The sequence below is a fragment of the Myotis myotis genome, unplaced genomic scaffold, assembly GCF_014108235.1.
Source record: "Myotis myotis isolate mMyoMyo1 unplaced genomic scaffold, mMyoMyo1.p scaffold_m19_p_14, whole genome shotgun sequence".
In the NCBI taxonomy this organism is placed as follows: domain Eukaryota; kingdom Metazoa; phylum Chordata; class Mammalia; order Chiroptera; family Vespertilionidae; genus Myotis; species Myotis myotis.
The window spans coordinates 50,767,877-50,786,221 of NW_023416318.1; the positions used below are offsets into that span (position 1 = coordinate 50,767,877).

Genomic DNA, 18,345 nt, shown 5'->3' on the forward strand with positions numbered 1-18,345 from the left:
GGCCACTGGCCCTGTGTTCGGCCCCACTGTTTGGCCTGGGCACACCTACCAGCTCCACCCTTATAATGAGGAACGGCACCCACTGCTTCTGTAAAGTGACAACCCTCAGGTATTTGGTGGCTGTGCGGCTCTGCAGCCCTGGTGGCCGGGGCGGCCTCACTGGCGTTCTTAAAGTGAACACGAACATTTGGACATCTTGATGTGCATGCTTTCGTAGGGTTCTCTGGGTCAAGAGAGTAGCGAGCCATTTCAGAGGTCACTTCTGGCCCCTTTCCGGAAGAGTCAAATTGAAAAATTCTTAATATATATACATTTTTTAAATATGAAAACTCTACTTATTAAGCTAACCACAGTTCCAAGCAGCATAACAAACATTAAAACCCTTGTGCACACTCTTTTAGAGCGTAAGTGCCTATTCGGTTGCATTCACATTTGTATGACATCTGAGTTCTTCAAGAGTCACCCAAGAAACACGTGTCTGACACATAGAAGCAGCTCATGCAGGTCAGTGCAGAGATCAACTGAAGTTCCTCTGCCAACTGCTACACACTCCCCGTGAGGCGACCTCCTCCTCCTCTTCCTCCTTCTCCACCTCCACAACCATCACCGCCACCACCTCTGAACCACTGCCTCTGCCTCCTGCCCCGCCCCTGCCACTGCCTCTTGGGGGTCCCTTCTCACCTGCAGGTCGAGGTAAAATCCTCTGCAATCGTTTTCTAAAGGACGGTGTCTTCCTATTTTCTGTCAATTTAACTGAAAAATAAAAATCTCTACGTTGTCCAAATATCTCATCCACTTGTCCAATGTGCTCTTTGTTCTCTAAATGAACCCGAGCCTTGCAGTAAGCACCTTATTTTCCTCTGTGGTCCATTTACAAACCACGCCCTCTTCCCAGGGATGCAGGGACTCTCTCATTAAGCCACATGTTTGGAGGCGCTTGGCCTTGGCCTTTGTTAAAGCCTCCGAGGCCACCCCATGGCCAAATCCTCCTCCGCCTGCTGCCACCCCTACCTCTGAAATGAGCGCCACTCCACCTCGGAAGTGGTTGTTGCTGCTGCCACCACCATGGAAGCCGCCACCTCCACCGCCTGGACGAAAGCCGCCAAGACCCCCGCCTCGAAAGACATGCTCTCCTGGTGGCCCCATGTGCACCTCCGGCCCGGTGCACACCCCACCTGCCCGGTATTACTTTCTACATCAACAGAATTTTAAACATCAGCAACTACTTTACATATATGACCTTGAATATACTGTAATAGATTGTATAGGCCTGTTCCTAATATTGAATTTTTCTAAAGGAGTTAACCAATCATTCCTCTGGGTTTTAAAATTGGAATCTAGAACCCTGTTCGCTCCATTGATTAAGCACCTGCTGCAGCCCAGGCCGAACACCAGGCCCTTGATAGACCTTTTCTCACTTAACCCTCCACTACCCTTCAAGGTTAAGTATGTTCATACCCATCTTCCATCGGAGGAAGCCAGGGCCTAAGGTCATACTGTAAATAAGGGGCCGAGCTGGAGTTCTAACCCAGCACGATTTGACTCAATCCGACTGAAGTGCACATTTGTTTACAAAGGTACCTCTCTGTGGGTTTCTTAATGCCAGCTCAAAGACTGCATTATATTAAACCTCATAAATATGATTAGAAACAATCATCACTGTATATTAGTACATAGGATCTGATTCTGAAATAAATATTCCTTGTAGCATGTTAACCTTCCTCCCCAAACACTGACCCCCTGTCCCCAATGAGCAAGGGCCTAGGCAGGTCTTGGGGCGGGCGGTTCTGTATTGGAATTCCATTGAAGTAAAGCTTCAGCAGCTAACTGTCCAGAACGCCTTCTCCAAGATTTCTCCAATCCCATAAGCCCGTAGACTTATAGGAACACCATGTGAAATGAAATTGGCTACAGAACTTCCCAGAGCCTTACCCTCAGATAGTCCCGGGGGAGCAGAGTGTGGCATCTACTGGGTTTGTTTATTTCTCTAACCCAGGGACTCAGTTCTCAAAGGAATCTTCAGATCAGAATTGGAATTTTTCTGCGTTGTTCTAGAAAGTAAAATTCATGAGTGACAAAAGGAAGTGACTGGGAACTCCATTCCAGTGTGACATAAGAACTTGGTACCAATTGGAACAAGCCAACAATAGATGGGGCTGTCTTTTTTTTTTTTTTTTTTAATATATTTTTATTGATTTCAGAGAAGAAGAGAGAGGGAGAGAGAGATAGAAACATCAATGATGAAAGAGAATTATTGGAGTCTGCAACCTGGGCATGTGCTCTTGACTGGAATCAAACCAGGACCCAGACTGACGCTCTATCCACTGAGTCAACCAGCGAGGGTGGGGCTGTCCTTTTAGGTACTGAGATGCCCGTCACTCACAGATTCAAAGAGAGATGAGTGAAGCATAGGACCTACTCTAGAAGGGATCCCCCCCCGCCCCCCCCCGCCCTCCCCCCCCTTTGGTTTTTTTTTACTTCTGGTTTTAAGAAGAAGGGATTTTTGCATAAAAATAAATTCTGTGGTTCTCAACTGCATGCTTTGCATTTCTGTCTGTTCTTTATAGGACTAACGTGTGGCCTCAGGGGGAACATCCCGGAGGTCATCAGGTCTATTGTCCAAATTCACTTCGAGGTTAGGATGTTGGGTTATGAAACTGGTTCATTTCTGAAGGTTTGGATTGATTTTAAAGACCATCAATCAATTGTTTGGTCCGAATTAATTTTGCTTGAGAATGTCTGACGTGTTAACAGCAGTGGCAATTAAAATTGAATGGTGGTGTAATCACCATCGCAAATATTTAAACAATGTGATTATGTAAGATCTATCAACAGAGTTCCAGGGCAATAAACGTGAAGGGAAAATAAGTATTGCTCCAGGGTTGAGAACATGCCATCTCTTCTGTGGATGCCTCCCGGATCTTCACGGTTCCAGACAACCAGACAAGCTCTTGCTGGCCCCTCACACCGACTTCTGACAGTGCTAGGCCTCCACCGGCCCCCCATCTTGGGTACTTTGAGCTGAAATATGCCCTCCAGTTGTCTGCTTCGATCATAATCACACAAAGGATGGTCTGTGCTTCCCCAGAAAGTCAGTCTGCGTGGGGTCTCCCAAACATCTCCTGAGCTGGGAGCTGAAGTGCTGGCCCCGGGGGTTCTCATTCAGTAGGTTCTCATAGGACCTACTATGTGTCTACCAAACCTTCTAGATCTGTTTTCATCCTCACCTTACTTCTTAAAAAAAACTCACAGGCACTGCCTCCTGGAACCTAGAGGTACACCACATTCAACTGTCCCAAACCAAACTCACTGTCTCTCCCCTTCGGCACACTCCTCTGCCGAATTCTCCCTTTCAGGGATGGCGCTCCCTGTTACCCACATCAGAAACCTGGCAGTCGGGCCGCCTCCTCTTCTCTTTCATCTTATGTCCTGGCGGACCCTCGCGCTCTCTCCTGGGCCAGGAGGGCCCGCAGCCAAGGGCCAGTTGGGTGTTTGACCTCCCCCACTATGCCACTGCTAGTGCCCACGCCTCTGGCTCCAGAGGCTGCCAAGGGCTGGTGAGGGTTTGCCGGCAGCTTCATCAGCCTGGCCTGCGCAGAGTGTTTGGACGGAGGCCAGCTCGGTGGTGAGTCATGGCTCCAGCGAACCTCCACCACCCACATGGGAAGGACTCCAGGCAGCTGCTGAGGGGCCGGCCTCCCCGGAGATGGAGAAGAGGGCACAGCCGATGACAAGCCTTCCCGGACCGGGCTGTGTGTGGCTTCAGTGGTCCCTGCTCCTCACTGCACTGCCTCTGCCCTGGCAGTCACCGCACTCGCATTTATTCATTATTTATTTATTTAATATATTTTTATTGATTTCAGAGAGGAAGGGAGAAGGAAAGAGAGATGGAAACCTCAATGATGAGAGACAATCACTGATCGGCTGCCTCCTGCACGCCCCCTAATGGGGATCGAGCCCGTAACCCGGGCATGTGCCCTTGACCAGAGTTGAACCCAGGACCCTTCCGTCTGCAGACTGATGTGCTACCCACTGAGCCAAACCAGCTAGGGCCACATTTGCATTTAGACCTTGGCCAGAGGGAAGGCATGTGTGGATGGTTGTCCATGCATGATGGTGGCTGCTATCCCAGCAGCTCCTGGTGCTGCCACCTGGGGCTGTCTCCCTGACCTGCCCCCAGTGCTCCCTCCTCCCCACCTGTACTAGAAGCCAGCCCCAAAGCCTGCTCTCATCTCACTCATGTCCTGTGTTGTCATACCTCTGGGCCACCCCTTCTCTACTCTGACATTTGACTTGGCCATCAGAGCTCTCAAAGCTCTTCAGTGAAAGCCAACCCTGTCCCTCCGGTTGGAATTACTTGCCACGGTCCCTGTGTTCCCAAAATATCCGGTAAACTTACAGAGGTGTGCAGCAGTCCGCAGACATTTTGTTTGACCTAGAGCTCATGGTGCGCGCGTGTGGTGTGTCTTGCTCCTAGAATGACCTCTTGGGGAGCAGCGACAATGTGTGATGGCTGCCTCCCAAGGGGCACAGACCCATCAGGGAGGCTTGTTCTCGGCCAATGCTTGTCAAGGACTCACTCCCATGGGGCCTGGGGATGGATCCTGGGCCAAGCTGCTGATGCCTCATTTGCTAAATCCAGTCTGCATTTTGGCTGTTCTCCCTCAGAACAAATCAGAGGGTCAGACGTAGGAATGAGCTGCTGGCATCCAGGACAGTGCGTCCTGGCCATAATGATTTAGGGTTAGCTCAAAGCAGGGCCGGAAACAGATGAGACCTCCTAAGGCTCCATGAAAAATCCCACAAGTCTCTGTAATGTTATAGGTCAACTGTAATTGGAAAAAAAAAGTCACCACTCTCTCCTCCACCTTGAGACGTGACAAGGATGCTCTTTCGCAAGGCGCCCCACCTGGCCCTGGCATGGGAACTGCTACTCACCCTTAAAGGGATATCAGGTCCTCTGTGAAGCCAGCCGCACTTGCTCAGAAAGACTCCATTGCTTCTTCCTCTGGCTTCTCCAAACACCCACCTCGTGCCTCTGTGACAGCATCCGGCATATTTATTAAAAGGATCTCCTTACCTATTTGCTTTTCCCACTCTCTGCCAGGCTCATGTGGCAGTTCCTTCTGGGAAGAGTGATCTGAGAGGAGCCAGAGTAGACAACACGCAGAGGAGAGCAGCGGGGGTGAGGAAGGACCTGTAGACCAGGCCTCAGGAGGCGACCGTAAGCTGCAGTCAGCTCGGGACACTGCTGGTGTCGCCTGTCGTCTCGGTGCACTTATGCATGGCACACACTGTCGCTCTCCACCGTGCCTGGTCTGGGCCATACAGCTTCTACCACTCTATTATGCGGAGTAAGTACAGAAACCAAGGTGTTCAAGCCACAGGAGCCTTGGGGGAGCCCATCGCTTCTTTGGATCGCGAAAGGGCCACATTCAGGCGTGGCCAGGGCGTTCTGTGTGGCCTCGAGTGAACCGAGGACCCGTGGGCAAGGTGATGTAGTGACAGCCTTTCCCTCCTCCTGTCTTGTTTACGGTTGGGCACCAGGACTTGGCACCGTTCCTGGAATATATGAATCTCTTGATAAATATTTCTGGGACAGGGGAGGACTGGAGAGGGGGAGAGGGGGAGAGGGGGAGAGGGAAACGTAAAGCCGCAGAGTTGGCTGCATCTAAGGCTGCGCTCCCACCCGTGGAAGTGCCCATCAGAACCCAAAGACCCTTTGCTTGGCCAACAAAGCTCTCCAAGTTCTTCCGTGAAAGCCAACTGAGTCTCTCCAGTGGGAATTGCTTGCCACTGGAATTACTTGCTTGGGTGGCAGGGGCGGCGCTGTGGGCTCATTGTGCCCCTCACCAAAACAAAGGTATGTTGAAGTCCTACCCTCAGGACCTGAGAGCTTGACCTTACTTGGAAATAGGGTTGTTGCGGATGTAATTAGTTAAGAGGAGGTCATACTGGAGTAGGGAGGAGCCCTCATCCAATGCAACTGGTGGCCTTGTAAGAAGACAGACACAGGGAATGCCCTGTGACGAGGAAGGCAGAGATTGGAATTACGTAGCTGTAAATCCAGGACTCCCGAAGGTTGCCAGAAACCACCTGAAGCTTTCAGACATCTCGCTTACAGAGCCGTGAGAGCAAACATTGCTTGAAGCCACCCAGTTCGTGTGGTACCTTGTGGCAGGTCCAGAGAAGGAAGACAGAGGGGTTACCCACTGGGTGGGAAGATGCGTGGGAAGAGGGACGTGATGCTCCCGGCCTCTCTCTCTCAGTGGATTAGCTGAAGTCCTATCTCTGACTCAGGCTGGCCGTGACGGTTGTCTGACACACTGCACAGTTCCTCGTGTGCCCATCTGGCCCCGGACAGGGGACCTGTACCAGGGAGAAGAGCACAGGTTCAGCTGGCCACCTGCAGCACGATGTCCTCAGAACTCCCTTCTCTGTCCAGCTGGCCATGGGCTCAGGGCTCTTCGACTCCTAGAACCTCAGAGCCTAAGGTAGTTCATAAAGATAATCAGGCCCACCCATCAGTGGCCACCCAGATTCCAGGCCCAGCGGGGTGCTCCCTTCTCTCTGCACACACGCCACGCTTATTCCATTAGTTGTTTGCATTTGATTCCCCACCCCCACCCCACCTTGACGCCCGTGCCCCACCCACCACCCCTCATTTTCCTCCGGATTCCGCTCTGAGCACACGTCCCCCAAGCATCATATCTACACCAGCACTGCCACCCTCTACGCCTTTGCCCAGCTCCTTGGCTCTTCCTAGCTCTTATGAGTAACAAATCATATATACAGTCGTTCTCCCTACCCATGGTTTTGATCTCCATGGTTTCAGGAACCTGTGGTCAACTGCAGTCCAAAAATATTAAATGGAAGATTCCAGAAATAAGCAATCGGTACGTTTTAAATTGTGCTCTATTCTGAGTATCCTGATGAAATCTCGTACTGTTCCATTTCTCACTTAGTAGCTGTCTTGGTCATCAGATCAACTGTTGTGGTATCTTAGTGCTTATGTTCAAGTCACCTTAACTTTACTTAATCATGTCCCCAAACGCAAGAGTAGTGATGCCGGCAATTCCAGTACATCAGAGAAGCCGTAAAGCGCTTCCTTTAAGTGAAAAGCTGAGTGTAGCACAATAAGGTATCGAGACACACACACACACACACACACACACACACACACACACACAGAAAGACAAGTACTGTATATTGTTATAATTGTTATGTTTTATTATTAGTTATTGTTGTTAATCTCATACTGTGCCTAATCTATAGAGACAACTTTCCCATTATGTACATATAAGGTTTGGTGCTGTTCTGGGTCCCAGGCAGCACTGGGTGTCTTGGAATGCAGTCCCGGTGGAGAAGGGGGTGGCTGCATATCACAGGTACAGGTGCGCTTGTTTCGGACTGTCCCCCCACAAGAACATAGCGAGCTCTCAGTGAATACTGAGCCAATGAATGAACGAACGAACGAATGAATGAATGAAGCAACATTCCAGCTGAGCTAGCCAGATGGAGAGCGTCCCTGGGAAGAGCATGGAAAACACTCAGCAGTAAGATGACCACAGTCACGAGAGAAGTTCCACGCAGAGTGAGAAACAGTCCGGAGAGAAGCAGGCTCCTGCAGGCCGCGTGGAGCTGTGTCCTCTGCCTGGCGTAGTGCCCGTGGAATGAGCGCCTGTGATCCTTCCTGTTTCCTGCATCTTCGGGATGACAATCGCACCTGCACTGATGCTTGGAGAGCAAGGGTTAAAGGGTCCAAGATCCTTCCACTTTGGGCTTGTCATTGCATCAGTTCCTCAACTTACTTTTAGAATAAGACCGGTGAAAAGAAATGTATAATAACCATGGCATATCTGTGTAGGGATAATTGCACTTCTTTGAGGAGGGGAAAAGAGATATCGGATTTATTTCAAACAGCATGGGCCAGCTTCTTTAAAGCTATGCTATCTCTTAATTCTCAGAACAATCTCTTTGATACGAGGATTACTTGCTCCATTTTACAGATGGGAAAGCTGAGGCTAGGAGGAGCTAAGTAAACTTACCCAAGATCAGTCAGCTTGTGACCCAGGATTCAAGCCCAGCTCTTCTGACTCCAAAGCCTGTCTTTTCTCTACTGTCCCCTCCCAGGTTTCAGGCTCAGATGCTTTGGGGGTGAAAGACAAAAAGGCTCTCTCTTTGTGTGTGTGGACATGGAGGAGACCTTGGCCCTTGTGCTTCAGGGTGATCTTGGGCAAGTCAGGTAGCTTTTCTGAGTCTCAATTCCTTTATCTAAAATGGCCCTGTCAACTTTATTAAGTAGAAAAATATCTCTGAAAAGGTGACTAAACAACCAGGATTTGACATTGAACCATGCCCAAAGCGAAGAAGGTCCTTATTCTCAGCACTTCACTGTGTGCGTTGAGAGTCTGTGATGAAGGTGGGATCCAGGGCCCTCCCTCTGTCTCCCATCCTATTCTCTCCTTAGCCCTATTGTAGCCCTAAAGGACAGCTCCCAAGGGTGGGGCTGGAGGAACCAAGCCCCTGAGCCCTTCTACTTCTGTGTGGATGGTGGAAACACCGACCACCCACAGCTCTCCTGGGGTAGAGAACTGACCACTCAGAGCCACAAGGCAGCCTCGCTCCTGGGCATGAACTGCCTGTTCTGACAGTAGAAATTCTGCCTGGGCCTGACCAGATGATGGCAGTTCTAGAGAGTTCTAGAGCTTTCAGAGAGTTCTAAAGCTTCTAGAGCAGTGGTTCTCAACTTTCTAGCCCTTTAAATACAGTTCCTCATGTTGTGACCCAACCATAAAATTATTTTCGTTGCTACTTCATAACTGTAATGCTGCTACTGTTATGACTCATAATGTAAATATCTGATATGCAGGATGGTCTTAGGTGACCCCTGTGAAAGGGTCGTTTGACTGCCAAAGGGGTCGTGACCCACAGGTTGAGAACCACTGTTCTGGAGAGTTCCAGGACCTTCCTGAGAAGACTTCCTGGGTACCGCCCTACAGACTGTATGCCATGGACGCGGGCACAGGGCAGGCAAAGAACTGCTGTCCCCACTCCCACCGCCATCACCCATCCAATGACTCAATCATTCCTTCCACTCACATTATTGTTTCTTCATGATAGAGGGAAAGCCCTTGACTGTGAAGGCCTGTGTCATGGACGAGGTTCCACCTCTGACTTCACCTTCCAGACAAATGGGAGAATTTTAACATCCGCCTGCCTCCTGCAGTCCTTACGAGCATGTGAAGTAATACCTGCACAGTGCCTGGCCACAACAGGCAGTGGACGGGGTCATCATTATGAATAACTACCACCACATGGGCCACAGAGTAGGTGCTCAATAAAAACCTAAGGAATGGAAATGAGGTTCAAAGTGCGCCCTTGAATGCCCACGTGATTTCCACCCAGACAGAGCAAGCGGTTGGGGGGCTGGAGGGGAATCCGGCAGCTCTGGTGTTTAGAACCGTGACATCCCAAAATGTCTGTTTTCAAGCCACATCTCTTCCCTTTCCTGCAGCTGTCAGAGGCCAGATTTACTTAGTAACAGAGGCCAGCTTTTCAGAGATGGGCCTGTGGGGGAGAGATCTACTCCGATGAAAAAGATAACACATCCAAGCAGCGGCCCCATCCAGCGGTGATGTCATCTGGCACGGCAGCCTGAACGAGGAGGAATTTCCCTTGTACCTGACAATAACATTTTTTTTCAAAATAAAATATGTTGAGGTTGAGAAGTTTATCTTGGCGGACCACTGTACCATTAACTCAAGATTAAATGCATCCTGTCCAACTTTTTTTGCTACTTGTAATGGGCCTCGGGCTCCCGGTCTCCAGATGTTGATTCCGCGGAAAGGAAGCGAATTGTTCTTTGCATTAGAAGTGTCCAAAGTAGGACAGCCACACACTCCCCAGAGCCCCCTTCAGGACCAAAGCGCTCATGTCTGCCGATGGCTCCCAGCTGAGCCTCTCCCTGGACATTACTGAAGTCAAGGTACTCAAAGTTATGGCCCCTTCCCTTAAGGCAGCCCAATGCAATGACTGGTTGATAAGCGAGTTCAAAAGACCAGCCCACCTGCTTCAGTTTGGAATAGCTCTGAAGAGCCACCCCGGCTGTAGATCTCCCTGCAAAGGCAGCAGAGTTCAAGTCCATCTAGCCAATCTTACCTCTTCACTGTCCCCCAGGGGTGGACTCAGAGAGCCCCTGCTCCCCAATAAACTTACTGCACCCCATGCCTCCAGTTCTGGGATGGTGGTGCCAGGAATGGTTTGGGTAAGCAGACTCTACTCTGGAGTTTGGAGTTAGATCACTCACCAGCCGGTTGGCCATGAGGGCCCCATCATTTGTGGTCCGTGGTGCCCTAATTGCCCCCAGGCAATTGTTAAAAGTTCCAGGATGAACTTGGATGGAATGTCTGTGGAGAGGGGTCCATTAGGGGTGGAGACCTCAGGAGTTGGAGAGGCTGGCAGGAAGGAGGCAGCGGAGTAGGGTGGCTGTTGTTGAGGACTATTGCGGCCACAAAGGGCTGAGAGCGATTGATCCATAAGGCCAGGTGTGAAAGGCAGAAGACTCCTTTGGTAGCACATAAAGGAACAATCATTCCCTGCAAAAAAGGCAGAAAGCGCTGAGTATCAGGTCCGGGAGTTACTGACCAGGGCAGCGAAGCTCCAGAGATGGTGAATTCTCAACCCCAGCCAGCCTTCTAGGCCAAGGTCAGGGTCCTTGTGCGAAGTGTCTTGAGACTACAGCAGAGTCCAACTCCTCCCTCTGCCCAGCCCCACCCCCTCCACTCCTCGAAGGTGCAGTTCCCAAGAGCGCTCCCCAATAATCTGCCTGCACTCTGACCTCCGTTCCAGAGTCGGTTTTCCAGGGAACCCCACACCCGCCAGGGCAGAAGGTCATAACAGTGGGGAGTATTCAGGCCCCTGCCCATGGGGCTCAGTGCGGTGAGGGAGAAGAAAGAACATGGGCTTGGAGTTGGATGACTTGCTTCACTTTTATCGCATGGTTTTTGCACTTAACTATTCTCTGTGCCTGAAACGCTTTGCTCCGACATCCTTCCACAGCTTGTTACTCAGGGTTCCGCTCCAACGTTGCTTCTTCAGAGGCCCTTGCTGACCGCTTACCCTAAAGCACCCCACGCCCGCCTTGGCCCAGTTACAGTCTACCCATCACCCTATTTCATTTGCTCCACCGTCCTAACAAGTATCTGAGACTGTTCTGTTCAATGATTTGTTTATTTTACTTCCCAGATTCTCCCATTAGACTGTAAGTTCCATGAGGATCCAGACCAGTGTTTAGTGTCCTGCCTAGGTGCCATATAAATATCTTTGCAATGAAAAAAATAATAAAAATAACAAAGGAAAGCTAGGAAGAAGAAAGGGGCTAAGGGAGGAAGGAGGAGTCTTGGGTTCAAATTCTGACTTTGGTGAACTTGGAACGATTCTTTGACCTCTCGTGGCATTTGATTGCTTGTCTATCAAAAGGGGATTATTTTTGGAATTCAATGAGATAATATGTGCAGAGGACCCGTCTTCTAGCTTTCCCCCTGGAAACGTTTAGGAAGTTCTCTTTAGAATAGACATCAACTCTCATTTCCCTTCTCACTCACATTGCCCCTTTCCACCTCTCTCTTCCCTTGTAAAGGAGAGATGCCTGGAACATTGAAGTTACCAAATTGGTGGTGTCTGTGAGGTTATCATGGTTTGGGAAGGCAGCCTGTTAGCAATGGCAGGAATCTTATATCAGCCTTGGAGGTTGTGTTGTTGTTATTTTATTATTATTATTATTATTAATTGATTTCAGAGAGGAAGGGAGAGAGAGAGAGAAACATCAGTGATGAGAGAGAATTGTGTATCGGCTGCCTCCTGCACTCCCCACACTGGGGATCGAGCCCACAACCCAAGCGTGTGCCCTGACCAGGAATTGAACTGTGACCTCCTGGCTCATAGGTTGAGGCTCAGGCACTGAGCCTTGCCAGGAGGCGGGCGTGTTGTTGTTGCTTTAGAGGTCTACCCCTCGTAGCACAGCAGCATGAGGCTTGCAGGGAACGGGGCTGCCCCCCTGGACCGACCCCGTGGTGATTTCCCGGGGAAGGCTGCCCTGGGCACCGCGGCCAGGACGGCTGCCAGCTGCTCCCACGCAGGGATTTTCCATCGCGGCTTCTACTTTCTTCTCAAAGTCTTTTCCTCTACCTTATTGCAAGTTGTAAACAGGATGGGTTTTGTTCACTTGCATTTGCTGCCTCATTTACTTATTTCTTTTTTTATGAAAGTAATAAATAGACTTGGAAAAAACTCTGGACGACTACAAATGGGTGGGGAAAAGAGAGAGTAAAAACCATTGTTTTCATTGTTGCTGATGTTCTCCCAGGATCCTTTCTATATATTTTCGTAAATCTGTTTGGTCACAGGGATATTTATATCTAGTTTAAAAAGTCAGGGACTATCACCCAGCTGGTGTGGCTCAGTGGTTGAGCCTTGACCTATGAACCAGGAAGTCACACTTCAATTCCACATCAGGGCACATGCTCAGGTTGCAGGTTCGATCCCCAGTGTGGGGCTTGCTTGCAGGAGGCAGCCGATCAATGATTCTCTCTCATCATTGATGTTTCTATCTCTCTCTCTCTCTCCCTTCTTCTCTGAAATCAATAAAAATAATTTTTTAAAAAGGTCAGACACTATTGGCTTTTGATGACAACCAGGAGTCAGTCTGCGGCCTGCCTTCTTTCCTACCCCGATTCCCACTCCCTGGAGGCAATACTCTCTCCTTCAGCGAGTTCTCTGGTATTTGTCTCCATCTACCTACACACTATGCCTGTGTTACCATTGTTTCCAGCTTTATTGGATATAATCGACATATAACATCCGGTAAGTCTAAGGCATACACTATGATGATTCGACACTCGTATATATTGCAAAATGATTACCATACCCAAGCTAGTCAGCATGTCCATCACCTCACACCAGACTTTCCGATATTTTGTCTTTTGACTTCTTGGCAATGGAGTTGAGGTTTTATCCCTCTTCCCCACTCTCTGCAAGCACTCAGCTGCTACCAATTCCCACTTAACACTCATATCGTCTTATTAACGAGTGTCACCCCCATTAACTCAATAAAAAAGTTTAAGGCAAAACAAATAACTAGTGATTACATACATTTTCATGCCTATGCAAACATGCTTGGGTAGAGCCCCCTCTGTACTCGCCTCACATCTCCTGTCTTGTATAACATTTAGGCATCCTTCGGAATTAATAATTGCCTCATGTTGTTTCCTCAGCTTCCTACGCATCTACCTCTCTCTCCTTCATCCTCAGACTCTCCTATGCAGCTGCGCTCAAGCACACAAGGTAAACCACGTCTTGCAGGCTTCCTCCGAAGCATCCTTCCCCCATCCTGCTCTTCCCATCTGCTCGTCCAGGGGATTCCGGATCCAAAGCCTGAACTGAGCTCGTGGGGAGGCTCTGACCTGTATAGCTCCTCCTGTGGCGGCCCCTGAGGGTCCCCGCAGCTCAGCCCAAGTCAGCTGTGGCGGGGCCCTGGGCTTAGGCTCTGCAGCTCCCGCCAAGTCAGTCCGAGTGGGGAGGGAAGACTACAGTCATAACCAGACACTGAACTAGGTTGCAAGCCCCCCCATTTTCCTTTTCACTATGTCAAGAGAGATCAGAGAGACAACTCCCCCGGGTACCTGGGTCCACGTCTAAGGTGTCACACAGTAGCTTCTCTTCCTGAACTCCCCGGAGCCCACTGACCAGAGAGCCTCTTGCTACCCACGCCGAGAGGTTGGATATTAAAGACCGATGGGGACGGCACTGCTCCCGAATCTAGGTTTTCTGGTGGCGACTTTGGACGAACAATGCCCCTTTGATCCTCAGTAGCGGGCCAGGGAGTCCAGCTCCGTGGGCCCGCAGCGGGCTGGGGAGGTCAGGTGGAGGGCCTGTGGGCTCCAGTTTCCCTGGCTGCAGGTTGCAGTGATTTGCATTTCAAAGGCACCAGACCAACTGCAAAGGAGCACATTGGGGAAAGATTATTGCTAATTTCTAATGACTCCAAAAGGCCAAGCGCATCCATGACCACCCGGCTGAAGCCTGGGCAAGAGTTTCAGGGTGAAATAAGAGAAGGTAAAGTGCAGCCAGGCACAGGGAAGAGGGCAGGGAGCTGGGAGGGGGAGCTGAGGGGAAAGAAAGCACGGGGAGCCTGCAGACGGGAAGAAGAAAGGGATTCCGTGGAAAGTGACCTCCCACGGTGATCTGATCATTAATTCCTAACTGGGCAAGTCTGGGGGAGTCACGCCCCAGGCGCAGAACTTTTTAGTAAAAGGTTTATCTGCGCCTTGAGCAAGTCCTGCCCATTGTTCTGTGCATCAGGTTAACACTCCTTTGAAATGAACTGTACCCCGCCCTCCAGAGAGCACATAATCTTGTTAACTGTGTGCTAATCCCATCCCCGCCTGGCTTCCCCCCACCCTCCTGCAATCTTCCTTACACTCCCTCCTTCATTTCAAATGCATAACAACTGCAAAACTGGTATTTTCTAAAGCGTTTGAGATCTGACTCCCCAGCATCTGTCATCAATTTGGCTTGAGTAAGCTCTTACAAAAATTCTCTACATGTTTGGACGTTCCTTACGTCGACAAGCTAAGATCAGAAGTACCATGTTAATGTGTTACCAGCATTTCCACCCATTCCCTTCCATTTCCAATGGAAGAGCAGAAAGGCCCTTTCGTTATTATCTGGCCGACCCCCTGGTTTCATGAACAGAGGAACTTGGGCCCAGAAGGCCAGCTATCTGGTTTCTGGCCAAGCTTGGAAGGGCTGAGCCAAGAGTAGAAGTTAGGTGTCCATTCTCCTGGTGCAGTGTTCAACCCTCTACAGTAAGTCTCAGAACATGGCAGATAGTAGAAGAGTGTGGATGAAAGGGGCCACATGCTAACCTGACTAGCTCAGGGGAGGCCTGCATGGCAGGTCTTGCAAACTCAGAGACCTAAAGTCACCACAAAGGATGGTCTGAAATTAAACTTTAACTAAAAGCAGTTATGGTGGGTAGTTGCGTCCTAGGCCAGTATCCTCATTGACAAGGTCAACCTTTACCTTAACTGAGCCTATCTGTCTTTTTGCATCTATAATAACATACCCTTGAAATGTCTGGGTAACTTGTAACTTCCCTTTTTCCGGACCCCTTGGGGCACAACCTCATCTGCTGGGCACCAGGACAGAGACCACAAATTCCTTCCTTGTTATCATGTTAATTGTTCCTGCACCCACCTAAGTATGTGTCTATCAGTTTACTTTTATCCAATCCCAGGGGTTCCCCCACTTTGCTTTCTCCCACCTCTCTGGTCTATCACCAGTGGATTTCATGATTGCAATGTATAAATACAGATGTAACCCTCCATTCTCTGAAGTATTATCTCAGTTCATAGAGGTTCTGCTTCCTAGCATATGTTGACAGTTTGGCTCAAATAAACTCCCAAAAATTCTTTACAGGTTTCAGTGGTTTTATACGTTAACAAGAGGTTGGTCAATGTTGGTTTGGAACCTATGATGAGACACAGAGGAGTGGATTATGGGCAGAGGTCTAGAACCGTAAGACTGTCCCTTCAATTTCTCTTTTTTTGTGTTGCTTTTGGAAGTTACAGAATTTTTACAGTGACTGTGATAGTAGCAATATGTCAAGAGCCTTAGAACTGTGTATCCTTTAACCTAGCAAATGCATTTCTAGAAATTCATTCTCCAAAAATAATTGAGACATGCACAGAATTTTAGCCAAAAGCTAAATGACATTCCATTGTGTGTGGACACCCATTTTGTTTCTCCACCCATCCACCGATGGACATTTGGCTTATTTCCACCTTTTGCTACTGTGCCTAATGCTATTATAAACATTGGTGTTCAATCCCTACTTTCCTTTTTTGTGTGGCTAGACTGAAGTATAGTAGCAATCACCTCAGGTAGAAACTATAGTTTAACTTTAACCCTGCTGTTTGGTTTCTGTACTTATTTGTTTGCTAAAATAATAGAAAAGTTATTTTGATTTTCTGAATTATATAAATTACCCCATTTGATTGAATACCCTATTGATTGTACTGTGAGTATCCCATTGGTTGTGGTCACACTGGTCTTAGAAAGCACATTTTCCTTCACCTGGGAAGGACAGCACAATTATCCCAAGGTCAGAGGGCTCCAGTTAACATGTCCCTGTTGACTCAGTGTTCCGGAGACCCAAAAACTGTAATTTAGATAACATGCTTAAGTCTGACCAGGTTCCTCATTCCAGACCCAAGGGCTCTAGATATCGTGTTTCTGTCAATTCAGTGATCCAGAGACCCAAAACTGTAATTTAGATAACATGCTGCTTCTGCTTCTGTAAACTGTTTTTTGCAAATCAGGTTCCTCATTCCAAACCGTGGGATGTAATCAATACCTTTGCGATCTTTGCCTCTACAAGTCTGGTTTTGCGACCACCTTATTACTATGAGATTTGGGAGAACAAGATGCCCCCTCATAGTCCCGGATTGCAATAAATATGACTCTTTAATTCGACTTCTTGAGGCGTCCTTCTGTGATTCACGGGGTACATTACACCAAGACCTAGAAGTGGAATTCTGTGGACAGACCAAGAAGTGGAATTGCTGGCCATAGGACTCGGTGTTACTATTAAGCAATAACTCTTTTGGAGCCTCACTGGAAGCAATAACTCTCTCGGGCCCTAATATAAACATACGTTACCATATGCCTAGGGATGATAAACAATAATGTCCGTTAGAAAACATGGGGGCTCCGGGGCTGTGACCAGGTTGTAGTGGCCCGAGCCCTGGCCTCCACTGAGCTCCTCTTGACAAATGCTGGAGCTCCAGAGATTTCAGTCCTGCCCCGAGGGCCCGCCCTTCCCTTCAGCAGACGGTACTCCTGGGAAGTTGTCTTGGTAATTTTTTAAATGCTCATTATGCAGGGAACCCCGTGGTGGCTCCTGTAAAGGCAGGGCCCGTCGGTGGAGGAAATAACAAACTCTCAGTTACTGGGAATAAACAAGAGCTTTGATGTAAAAAGTTCCGAGGTGTGTGGAGGACCTCACCATTCACAGGAGGCTCCAGCCACCTGGTGTCCACGGAGGAGGGAGGTGCGTCCAAGGAACCTCTGTACGTAGGAAGATGGGTTGAGTCTTGCAGCAGAAAATAGGACTTCGGAAGCCCTGGTCCTGCCTTCCAATGCCTCCCCTGCTCCCCACTGTGCAACCTGGGCTGCGTGGCTTCTCTCTGGGCCTCGGTTTTCTCACCTGGGCATGGAGATGCTCATGGAGGATTAAGTAAGATGCGAGGGTCTGCTAAGGCATGAGCGTTACATTCATATGAAATCTCAGAAATCCTGTCCTAACGTGAACTGTTTCTATGAGCGGTTTGGACCAGCCAAAATACCTCTTTTCCTGCAGAAATGTCAGGAGTAAAGGTCTTTTCATCACATATGTTTATAGCTTTCAAGCCACATCCCTAAGACAAGGACATTTAGCTCTTATTTATAAGTGAGGGGATTCATTTTACTCTCACTACTGAGGGCCCTTCCCCCTCTATGGCCAGCTCAATGGAAATTGTACTCAGTATAATGTCTATTGTGTGCCCTGAGCAGTGGTTTCATAGATAATCTCCGAGATAAAAACTGGAAGTGGAAGGCCAGCGGCCCTGCCGTCTATCTCTTCAGGGCTTTACAGATCTTCCACATTCTCCAGATCCTCCCCCCCTTCCCCCCGCCCCCACCCGGGGGCTAGCTAGGCTGTGCAGGGACCATTGTCCACATTCACAGCCCGAAAACCTGAGTTCCAGGCAGGTGAGGTCAGCCGCCCCAGGACACCCAGCTGATAGCTGGGTAAGATGCTGTCTCTTTTCTCCAGGTGTGGGGGCCGCAGAGCTGGGGTGGGGGAGGCTCCAGGTGGCCCTCGACAGGGCCACCCTAGCAGTAGCAGCCTCCGTTGGGGGACAGGCTTCAGGTGGTGACAGGCTGAGAGCAGAAGAACCCCTGCAGAGGGCAGGAGACTGAGAGCTAAGAGCCGGAGAGCTGGAAGAGATACTGTGTGCAGAGCTGAGCAGACCCTGAGTTTATTAATAAGTAATAACTGTCATTCTTGACGTCTCAGAGCCAATAGCGCAGCACCAAGGAGGTGGCCAGCCTGCCCACAGGCCTGAATGGAATTCCCTGGCTTAGGAAAGAGCCTGGGGAACAAAGCCCCTTGTCTCTGGGGAGGCAGCTGTGACTTCATGGTTTGCCCCCCCTCCCAGGGCCACCATCAGGACAGGACACAGAAGCCTGGAGGGGCAGAGCTCATCGACTAGCTGGCCCCCCACCTGGCACACACTTGGT

At 49.5% G+C, this 18,345-nt stretch overlaps 1 pseudogene; it reads right to left on the bottom strand.

Annotated features, from left to right (window-relative positions):
- Positions 1 to 542: 542 nt before the first annotated feature.
- On the bottom strand, positions 543 to 1,146 carry LOC118669472 (annotated as a pseudogene).
- Between the last annotated feature and the right edge of the window lie 17,199 nt (positions 1,147 to 18,345).